We start from the raw sequence: 12,021 nt of genomic DNA on the forward strand, positions 1-12,021 counted from the left end.
GCACTAGTCTTTTATATCTGATCTGACATTCCTTGGACTTAAATTTCCTACGCAACAGAATAATCATATGGTTGGGACACAGAGAAAAACAATTACATTATTGAAGCACAGCAAAAAGGGCTGTTAGTAAATGAATTATGTCTCTTTCAGCAGTAGGACTATTCTTTAATGTGAAGTTCAGAGTGCATCTTACAAATACAACCTTAATATGTAGTGAAACATAATGAGGAAATAGTGAACTGGCATGAAATTTGGATCACAGATTCATTTCATGTTGCCAGGAGAGGAGAGCTTTCTCACTCTGGAATCTTACTTTTCATTGATCCTTTGTTCATACCCAAGGTGGCAGTTTTTAATTTCCTTTCTTATCACTAACTCACACTTTTCAAAGACCTAGCTGGATATTGCTGAGGTGAGGAAAGGTGTTTTATTCAACCAAGAATTTCACTAAGATGGGCAAAGAGGACACTTAAACGTTTCAGGTATTACAGGGGTCTTTTAACTTCCAGACGCTCACCGAGCTCTGTGATTAACTGGCACTACCTAGATGGGAGTAACCAATTAATGGAAAGCAAAATGTAACAAAACCATAGGTGGATATCTGTACTGATAAACCAAAAGTTCCCGTAGGTAACATGAAAGATTATTTAGAGCAGTAGGTTTTGCAGGGAACAGGGTTATCGCTCCCACCACATACACCCACACCCTCCCCAGACACATCAATACTGCTTCTGCTCCAAATTACTGTCAGATTGTCCCAAAAGGCAATAACCTACAGCTGAATGATCAGAACAATTGCCTGAGCCTTACAAATCCTTTGTTCACATCGTTGCCTAGACCGTAAAATAACTTGTAGAAGTAAACAGCAAAAGAGACTATTAGAAGTAACGAAATGCCATCAGAGAGCACAAGAATGCCCAAATGAGAAAAACAGCAAAGGATGTGAATGCTAGCAAGTTAAACAGAGAAAAACAAGCCAAAGACAGCCTGCAGCTTGCTGAACATACAGAGCTATAAACAAAACTTTTTTCAAACACTCATTAGACTGGTGGCCTGCTGGAGAACTGTGGGCTTGTGCAGAAGCATAGGTCCTACAAGGAAGTAGAAATTAATTTTGCATTGATGCTCAGAGCAGAGGCTCCCCCAACAGGGGTGGTTTTTATAATATATCAACCTGAGGAACTTATCATCAAACTGAAATATCAGTAGAAGAGAGTTTGGAGTAACACAGAAGAATTAGTGACAACAGATCACCAGGACTGCATGAGGTTCATCCATGCCGTGTAGAGGAGCTCAGATACACAGTGGCTGTCTTGTTCAACCCGTTGCTCACACTGGCCTCAATTCCAGGGGAACAGGTACTAGCAAATTAATAACAGATTTTAGAAAGGACTCTAGGACTACTCAGAGATTTAGAAAGACTGTCTTCATTAGAGACCTCAAGAGAAATTATGTGATGTAAACCAACCCTAATATATCTGACAGCAGCTGTGATTCACAAATCTGCTGGCAGTTGCTGACAGAGTAAAAAGGTGGGTAATGGTAACCAGATGCACCTGGATTTTGAAGAAGTTTTGACAGGGCTCTCATGAATGCCTTTTACAGAAGTTAAATAGTCTGGGAAGAAATGGTCAGGTCCTCTTGCAGAGGACTATATTGGCTCCCTAGGGCCAACAGCCCCTGCCCCAGCATCCCAAGGGAGGTGTCCAATGCCTGGGGCTGGAGCTGCCCTGGTGCTCCTTGGCTCTCCTTCTCCCAGCTGGAGCTCCCATGGTGTGACTCCAGGGGAGCTGCCAGGCCCACTGTCCCAACAGTCTCCCTGTCCACATTACAAGTCATCATATCCCAGGGAGAAGAGGGATGTAGATAGTTTTGGTCATATACATGAAGGTCAAACACTCGATGGAAATAAGTGACATTTCCCTCCTCTACCTTATTTGCCATCAGTCCCCTGAGCTGCAACATAACATGATTCAGTGCCATGCTTCCAGCCCAAGAAATTAGAGAAATCCCTCAGGAAGGTCCAAGGCAACTGCTTCAGTGTCCCCACTGGATGCACAGCATGCCCACGAAGATGCTCATTGAAAGAGGCATAAGCAGCAGTTCCATCATCTGCTCCAGCCCTGACACAATGCCTCAGCTTGCAGGCAGCCTGAAACTGCTCCAAACTACATTGGCCAAGCACAGCAGTCAAAATATGTTGGTGAAAGAATCTGCCAGAGTGTGCAATGGAGGTGGACGGGTGGAAGGAAATCCTCTGAGCAAAAAAGGAGCACAGCTGGGAAGGGAGAAAAAGAAAAGTGCTGACGAGATTCACTGAGCCATCTGAAGATCATTTCTCTTTGTCTCAAGTGACTGAGTCCTTGCACCTGGTCTGTGTCAGGGTTCATGCCTCTGAGGAGCACAGGCTGCTGCGGCCGCTGTCAGGAGCTGTTTATGCAGCCCAGTCAATCCTACCTGCCACCCGGCACTTCTCAAATGCCAGTCCAATGCCGACTGCATCCTGAGGAGCTGCGCGGCAGAGTGGAGGTGTTTCCACATGACACAGCGAGTGCTGCCGATGGCCCCGGTCCTTGCTGCTCCACCTCAGAAGACCAGCTGGAGCACGTCATGGTTTCTCCTTGTCATGGGTTTGAATCTGATGAGGTTTTCTGTAAAAGAAGTGGGGCTAGACTTATGTGAAATTTTGAGAGCCTTCTCCATCCCCAGGTAGAGTTGGACGTGCCTCTGGCCAAGGCCAGGCCAATCAGCACCTCTGCCATCAAGGTATTTAAGACGAGACTCCATTGTTCTTTCTTTCTCTTTTGGTTTCGTCTTGTGTTGAGCTGTCCTGTTTTTAATATTGGGGAGTTTTTCTGTTGGAGGAGGGGAAGTGAGAGGAGAACAAAGGAACATTGACCTGAGATGAAAGAGATGAAGAAGAGTCCCCGAGAAGAAAGAGGGGAAGAAGAGTTCCTGAGAAGAAAGAGAGAGAGAAGAGTCCCTGAGAAGAAGGAGAAGGCTGCTGGAGCAGGATCTTTCCCTGGAGCCCCATGGTGGCTGTGACAGCAGGAAGGTGACTGCCTGCCACCTGAGGAGGCTGACGGCAGCAAAAACGTCTGGGAGGCATCGGTACATGCAGAGCCCCATGCCAGAGGGGAGAGAGACCGAGCATCAGAGGATGATGTGCCTGAAGTGATCTGTGGTCCCAATGGCCTCACAAGGAGGAAGAGGATTGCTTCCTGTGAGGTGGACACCACACTGCATGAAGGAGAGACGGTGAGGAGCCCTCTTTCTTAAGGAGGAGCTGCCATGGACAATGAAAAGTGGCCAGATGGACTGCACTACCCACCCCTTGCTCCCCTTGCATAGATGAAGGGGAAGCAAGTAGCAGGAGAGCTGAGAGGAGAGGGGAAGGGGCAAAGGGTATTTAAGATCAAGTCCTATTTATTGATGTGTTCCTCTAACTTTCCTACTTCGTAAATTGCAGCGATTAATCAAATCTATGTTTTTCTCCCCAAGTCGCTCTGGTTTTTTACCCTTCATCTTAAATGGTAGATTATTACCCTCCCTATCCTTAACCTCAAACCCTTGAGCCTTTTTAGTTGAGTTGTCTCCCTCCACATCACTGTGGAAATGGGTGTGAGGGGAGGAGTGAGCTGGAGAACACATGGTCCTTTGTCCCAGTCAGCTTGAACCATGACACTCCTTCATAAAAACCAAAGCTTGAGGTGTGTGATTCTGTGTGTGGAGGAGGGAGTACATGATGCTCACCCAGGAGATATATTGGCCCATGTTTGAGACATGGCTATGGGGCACATCTAGCCCTTGGTTCTCTTGTGTAGGCATAACCAGAGGCCTCTGCATCTGAGAGGCATCTGAGGTGCCCTCTGCTACCCTCAGTCATTACCTGCCAGCTCACATTTTAGCCCTGACAGTTGACTATGGAAAGTTCCAAAGTAAAGTCCCAGAGGTTAAGCTGAACCACCACTTTGATTCTTTGAGCTAGGTTGTTTAACATTTCCTTAAGACCCACAAGCTAGCTGATGCCTTGCAACAATGAGAAGCTTCTTAAGGTGTCTCCTGATGGTCAGCAGTTTGATGTCAGTTTGCAAGAGCTGCTCAGGCCCGAGCGTCATCTCAATGCCACAATTGTATGGCAATGCAGAAGCACTTTTATATGCATTACTGACCATTTACCACTCCACAGTTTTGATCTGAACTTAAATCTTTGAATGTGGTTATCACAAGCTCCAGGTCACTGGACAGGCCTGGGCTGGTCCATTTCGTTTTTAAATACTAAGGGATATGTCAAAACTTAGATTTTAATTATGGTTTAACCTAAATTAAATATTCTTTTTTCAATATCAGCTCTATGCACATGTTCAAAGCCTGATTGGGAAAAAAAAAGAGAATATCATTCATAAGATTAAATTAGTATTTCGGCATCTATCTCCCATAAATAATCAAATGCAGATATCTTTCCAAAACAGAAACCAGCAGAATTTATGTGTGTTGGTTTATATGATCAAGAAAATCTTCACAGTGAAAAGATAGAGGAACTTACCCTAAATAAAAGAAGCCATGTTATTTTCTATTCCATTAAATTATAGTCACGAAAGGGTTATTTATCTGAACTCTTAAATTGTGGCAGTGATTATTTTTTTTTAATCCCTAAACTCTCCCTGACAGATGGTCTCCTGCCTTTTAGTATCTCTAGTGATGGTGAGGCTAAAACCTTCCTTGGCAGCTTGTTCCATGGCTGAACTTTTCTTAAAGCTATAAAGGTTGGTTTGTGCTTAACTTAAACCCTCTCTCTTGCCATTTAGATTAATTTATCCCAGACCCAATATACCCAATTTCCCTAACCTTATCTCATAGGTCTCCTTTTCAACCCTTTTCATCAGCTTTTGTTATTTTCCTTTGAACTCTGCTAATTTATGCACATGTCTGAAATGAAGTGCAGCCATCCAAATAAAACGTCACCAGTGCCAAGGACAGCAGCGTAATTATCTTGATTATTTTACAAGTGACGATCTGCTTACCACAAATTTACATGGCTTCTGGCATTTTTTGTGACAGCATTATTTTATTGGCATATAGTCAGAACATCATTTCCTATGAATATGGAGCCTCTCTACGGTCTCTCTGTCTCGTTGAGTCTTCCCCTTCTTTTCTACAAAAGCCTATATTGGCTATAAAACACCTCTCAGTTTTATAGTCCCACTGCACCTCTGCAATACCAAGATGATACAGAAATCCAGGTATATATCTTTATCTGCAGTTCTTTGGCCTTCAAATCGGGCAGGCATTGTAATTAGTTCAGACTTACTTTGTGCTTTCTCCTTTCCTATTACTAAATTATTACAGCCAGGTACAGAGGCTTCAACGATCTCCAAATCAAATTTTTTCTGAAGCTCAGAAAAAGTTTCAGTGACTTCCTATTTTATTCTTAAAGTTATCTTGCCTTTACTTGTGATGACTAATTATTTGATAAGAAAAGACTGAATACTAGCTCTTGAAATAAGCCTGAGGACTCTTGCCCCTTCTCAGTGTGTTGTGATTGAACGGTCTTTCACTTAGGGGGCCGGTTAGCTCAGTCAGTTGAGCATGGCGCTAACAATGCCAAGGACACGGGTTTGATTCCAGTTCGGCCCCTATGTGTTGGCTGATCTACTCGAGAGGTGGCATCCCTGGTGACAGAGAGGTTGGATTAAAATGATCTCTAAGGTCCCTTCCAGCCTAGGCCATTCTATGATTCTCCACAGGTGATGTAGTGCTGCCCCCAAGCCAGAAGTATGTGTGGTCCCCATTTTAATTTCACATTAAGGTACCCAGGTGCTCTTTGTAAGACTGTGTTGTTAGTTTGTTTTAAATCTCTGATTATCAGATATTTAGACAAAACTCAGCCCAGTTCCTGCACAATCTTGAGGTGGGGCTTGCTTGCAGGTCAATTCATTGGCTGATGGGAGTGCCTGGCTGACCTGGATGGGCAAGCCTCATGGACAAAACACTAGGCAGGCCGAAAATAAGCACCAGCATCAGACCTTTTATTTGATCAACCTTGGAGCTGCAGGTTGAACACAGTGCCCTAAAACCCATAGTGGTCCCAGCGTTGGACACCACTTGCCAAGCTCCAGCAACTGGGGAAGAGGATGATGAGGATGCACTGGTGGGAGATGGCAGCAAAACGTGGGAGCAGGGGTGAATGGAGGTGATGGCTGTAATGGGGAAGGGTTACAGGAAAGGTGAAGGGGATATATGTAATGACTGCACTAAGGAGGAGGTGTAGGGTGTGGGTGGAGAATTACAGCAGGAAGGGTGGGTGGAGAGGGAACGGTGGCAGGGAAGGAAGGTGATCACCTGACGATGAAGAGCTGGAGCGTTCAGTTTCCCACTCACTCCTCTGGTAGTATAATGAATTACTTAGATATTTGCCATTCAGTTATGTAAAACTAAACAGAATAGTGTTGTCTTTAGGGGATACCTGGGCAAAATTGCATGCACTGAGGCATTGCAATGTGTTCAAGTTACGCAAGGCAGTTGGCAGGCATTTAGGGATCACAGCTGTGCTGTGTAAATTCTGTCTTAGAGTTAAAAATAAAAATCTCAGTATTTGATCAGTCATCCTGTAGTTTGCCCTCTAGACTTTCCCCTGACATATGGTACCTACAGTCTCTGGAGAACACTCAAAATGTCTCTTGCATCTAGGGCTTAAAAGTGAATTGGGAGACATCATATTTGGATTAAAATAATTGTTCAGAGGCAAAGCAATTTTATTCCACTAGAATTCTTCTGCCATCAATATTCCCCTGATCATAAAGCCTTTTTCTTTACAAAGGATAAGTTCAGGCAATCAATTGTTTTTATCTGGTAAATGAAAATGTAAAAAATACAGTTTAGAAGGAGGTAAACACAGAAGCCATTTTCCACTCAGAGTTAGCTCACATCTCAATGGACATTAGACCTGCATTTATTGGAAGATGGGTTATTGCCTGGGACATTGGGATTTTAGTAGAATGGAACACAAACTCCAGTTTATTGACATCTGCTGCATAGCCAAAAGATGGATGATTAGCTCCTCTAGTTCTGCTCTTTTTCAGTATTACTGTGTGGATGCACACAAGAGAAAAGAATTCATTATGCATCATATTCTATAAACTTTTATATGAAAGAAGTAAATGGTGGCTTCATAGTCAAAGAAGCACTTTCCATTAATGTAAGTTTTTCCTGGCATTAGAGAGCTACCTGTATTTGCTCCATTCCTACGTATGTGCATGAGTTAGCTCTCATCATCTGAATTAAAAGTCCATTATCTTGATTTTGTGCTGCACAATGAAATTGTAATTCTGCAAGGTTTGTAGTCATTAAGACTAATTTAAATAAGTAACTTTCAATGGTATTCATAGTTTATAACTGCCAAAGCTTCAAGGTTGGGCCTAGCAACACAGAAAAAAGTAAGGGAATAGAAGTAAAAATAGAAAAGGAAATCCTGAAAGTATCCAGTGAGAAGGGGAATTCTCTTGATGGCATTTTTTACCTTCATAGAAGCAGACAATTCTACTTTGAGAAAACAAACACAAAATGATAAACATCCCTTTTTCATCTGCACAGCATTCCGTCAGTGCGAATGCACAGTCAGAGCTCTGGCTCAAACACACACTAGAGATGCGCAGCTGCTACATGGGGAAGCAGGCACTGGAGAACAGCCCTGGGTGCACCAGAGCCACGTATATTTGGTTTTCGCCCTTGAATTCTACTTGCATCTGTGCCACCTCACTGCACCAGCAACCTGGCAGCGGGGAGCACGGGGCTGGGCTGCAGGACTGCAGCACAAGTGAGGATGTGCTGCATAAACGTGAGGTAAAACTCCTGGATCTGCTTCCCTGCTGCTGGTACTGAAAGTTACTACCTCAAAACGTAGCACTTCATGTCTGTCTCAGAGTTTCCTAAAATGCAGCCTTTCAACAGCCTGGGCTCTTGCTGGTGAATGCAGCAAACCTGCAAGTACAGGTGGGCAGCCCACAGGCAGCTTCTGTGAGGTGTGTTGTGTTCCCACAGAACAAGGCAGGGGGTGTGGGGGGGAAGCAACTGCTTCATTCAAAAGGATATTCATCAGAAAACCTTGAAGACATCACCCAGTGCCTTTTGCAATTCACATCACTGCAGAGCAGCAGACTGATTGCCAGTTCCGGAGCGTCCTTCTAGCTCCCTGCCATGGAAATAGATAACAATAGGTAGATGATGGATCTAAGACTTACAAAACACCACTGAACAATGTTTTGTGTCTTGAGAATACAAAGCCACATGGCCAAGGAAGACACATTTACAGAGAAAGTTGATTTCTCAGCTGCTGCAAGTCTTTCAGGGACATGAACACACATGCACTTGTGTTGCTTTCTTTTCTCCTCGCAACCAAATTTCACTGTCTTGCTTTTCCTGCTGCTTCTTGCTAAAAAATTCCCAGATGAATAGCTTTTCTGTTGATACACTACAGATAAGGCTTGACTGGGTTGCAGGAGTCAACATTATTATTTTCAGACAACAGACCGAGGCCTCTAATCAACTTTAAAAGGTTACTTTTGTCTGCACGCTTTAGGCTGTGTTATACACTCTTGTGAATCCATTTTCATGTGCTCTGTCGGCAGCGATATTCCTTAGGTGAGCTGATTAGTCAAGGCCAGTTAATTCCTTCTCCTTGTCTCTTCTCTGACATAAACCAACCTGTTGATTTCCACTGAAAAACATCTTACCTTTTGACATTCAGGAACACTTGTATTAGTCAGTCTAGGAGTTAAGTATTATTATAAAGGCTACTTTCCAGTCTGGTAATTTCTGAAAAAGCAGTCATTTTTTGTTTTCTCCTTACAATATCAGACAAATTAAAATAAAAGCAAGGCTTGCCAAGCTTATGTAAAGCTGGATTGCACATTAGACTGTATTTTTGTGCGTTATTGAGTTTACTGAAGTCTCAGGAGACAAAATTTGCAAAAGCAAGTACCATTTAAAGTCATTGGCACTTATGCACTTTAATCTCCTGGGTGCTTTTGCAAATCTTTCACAGACTGTATAAATGTGCTATGTTCAACTGCAGCAATTCCGTGATGGATGAGGTTTCTGCCAAGCAGGGCGGTTTAGCAGCGCCTCTCTTCGTAGTGCATTTCACTGTTATTAACAAGCTCTCACCTAAAGCAAAATAAATCTGACTCAATTTGGACCAGCTTCCAGCTATCAGCCATCCATTTATAAACATAGCTGCAGTGACATCTGATTGTCTTTTTATATGTCTGTGGCATTGATGATAAAAACAAGCAAATTCCGTCTTGTTATATCCCTGCACCTATTAGCAGTTGTGCAAGACCTGCCTGCAAAGAGTTTTGGGAGAGAGCCAGTCTTATAGAACAGGTATTTTCCTCACTGCTGTTTGAATTAATCTCAGCCTGTGTCTGGAAAGCTCAGAGCAGTGGTGTCTTTAACTCCCGGCAGGTGTGATAGCACTGCTGAGATACAGCTACCACTGACATCCTTCTGGGACTGCAAAACGCAAGAGGAACGTCAGGTGTCTGCATTCATCAGGGCAAGAGTATAGCAGCCTGGTCATCTTCGTGCCTGTGAACATGCTCCTGTGAGCTCCTTGACACCAAATCTGTTGTGTTAGAAATGGCTGAGTTCAGTGAGGGAACACCGAACACTTCTTGACTTCTGCAGTTACACAGGACTCATCGGTAGAGCCTGACTCTAAAGCTGTACTCTGGGGGAACAGGACCTTTTCCTGGGGCTGAAATTCCCTTTTCTGGAGGGCGAACCCAGTTGACCCGTTTCCTATTTATGTCCTGCAGCAGCCTTAAGTGCCAGCAGCAAGCCGCCTTCCAAAACAGCCTTGAAACTATCCAGGCTCTCTCTCCAGCGAGAAGATCACCACAGTTTGGTCCTACGGAAAGAGCTCCTGCCTCCGATACAGAAGAGTTTATCCTATCTCCAGATGGAGCTGATCCAATTCATTACTCTGTCCTTATTTATGTAGCATTTCCATTCACTACGGCAGTGCTTATGTTAGAAATGCTTATGTGATATCAGACGTAAATAGTTAATAGGCTGGAAAGTCACAGTTAATGGAGACTTGGAAGCACATCTAATAAATCCCTCAACAACAGAATTCAGGCTTTGGAGGTGGACTACTTGCAAACCAGTTTTCACCAAACTTGGAAAAAATAAGAAATTAGTAAATGATACTGAAGGCAGCACTTTTAATGAGGATATGAAGCTGTTATTATATAACTGAAGATATTTATGACTTCATAGCAATTTAAGGATTTTCATTCTACAGTCAAAAATCAGTTGGAAATCATCAGTGAGAAATGGATAATTTTTACAGGATCTTTTTTTCCTCTAAGCTAAAAAGAAAGACTGAAAAAGAGCTCACTGCTACAGCCTGACACTGTGCTTCTCCGATTACGTGGAACCAAATATTTTAGAGAAATCTGTTTTTGCTTACATGCAATCAATGAAATTAATTGATCTAGGAGAAATATATTTCTATATACCCTGTCCAGCAGAATTAACAGTATTATTTTTCCACTTTGACTTTGTGCAACATGAAAGCCTCTGCATTCAGCTGAAGTTTTAGAAAACTGTACTGCATCCCCAATACCTACTTTGCTAATGGCTGCATTGCTAAAATAAGAAACAAATCTCAGTTTCTAAGGCTGAAAGTTCGTTTTTGGTTTTTGGTTTTTTTCCCCTCTAGTTTTGTTTTGTTTTAGTGTAGTTTCCAGAGTCATTTAGAAAGCACTGTTTCTTCTGGAAAAATTGAGGAGCCACCTTTAAAGCTTTGTTGACATAGTGATGAATAATTGTCTTTGTACCTCAGTTATGGAACAATCTAAGTAGCTGGGATTTTTTTCTGGGTGCTGGGCTATAACCCTTGTCTTGTCTCTTGGAACTATTACACTTAGCGAAGCCAGAGTGAGGCGAAAAACTGGGGTAATGCCTTTTCTTAGCTATGGTACTTAACTTCAGATTTTACAGGATTATCTAGTTAAGTTCATTAACTAAACTGTCAGTCAGAGAACAGGTTATTTTCAGCTCTCTTCTGCAGACAAACAACCAATTTGAAAAGATGAGACTGGATGAGATACATCTACGAGTCCTGAAGGAACTGGCAGCTGAAGTTGCTAGGCCACTAGCCGTCATATTTGAGAGGTCCTGGCAGTCTGGTGAAGTTCCCACAGATTGGAAAAGGGCGAACATAACTCCTATCTTTAAAAAAGGGACCAAAGACAATCCGGGTAACCAGTCAGCCTTACCTTTGTGCCAGGTAAAATCATGGAATAGATTCTCCTGGTAGCTGTACTAAGGCACATAAAAAATAATTAAGTGGTTGGTGACAGCCAACATGGCTTCACTAGGGGCAAGTCATGCCTGACTAATTTAGTGGCCTTCTACAACAAAGCTACAGCGCTGGTTGATATGGGAAAAGTAGCCGATGTCATTTACCTGGACTTGCGCAAGGCGTTTGACACTGTCCCATATGACATCCTTGTCTCTAAAATGGAGAGACATGGATTTGATAGATGGATCACTCGGTGGATAAAGAACTGGCTGGATGGTCACACTCAAAGAGTTGTGGTCAATGATGCAATGTCCACATGGAGACCAGTGACAAGTGGTGTTCCTCAGGGGTCTGTTCTGGGTCCAGTGTTGTTCAACATCTTTGTCAGCAACATGGACGACGGCACTGAGCGCAACCTCAACAAGTTTGCCAATGACACTAAGCTGTGTGGTGCCGTGGACTCACTTGGGGGAAGAGATGCCATCCAGAGGGACCTTGACAGGCTTGAGAAATGGGCCAGTGCAAACTGCATGAGCTTCAACAAGTCAAAATGCAAGGTCCTGCACCTGGGTCAGGCCAGTCCTAGGCACAAATACAAACTGGGCACAGAGTGTGTTGAGAGTAGCCCTGAAGAGAAGGATTTAGGAGTGTTGATAGATGAGAAGCTCAACACGAGCCAGCAGTGCACTCATGCAGCCCAGAAGGCCAAC

The sequence above is a fragment of the Apaloderma vittatum genome, unplaced genomic scaffold (assembly GCF_000703405.1).
Source record: "Apaloderma vittatum isolate BGI_N311 unplaced genomic scaffold, ASM70340v1 scaffold1155, whole genome shotgun sequence".
NCBI classification, from domain to species: domain Eukaryota; kingdom Metazoa; phylum Chordata; class Aves; order Trogoniformes; family Trogonidae; genus Apaloderma; species Apaloderma vittatum.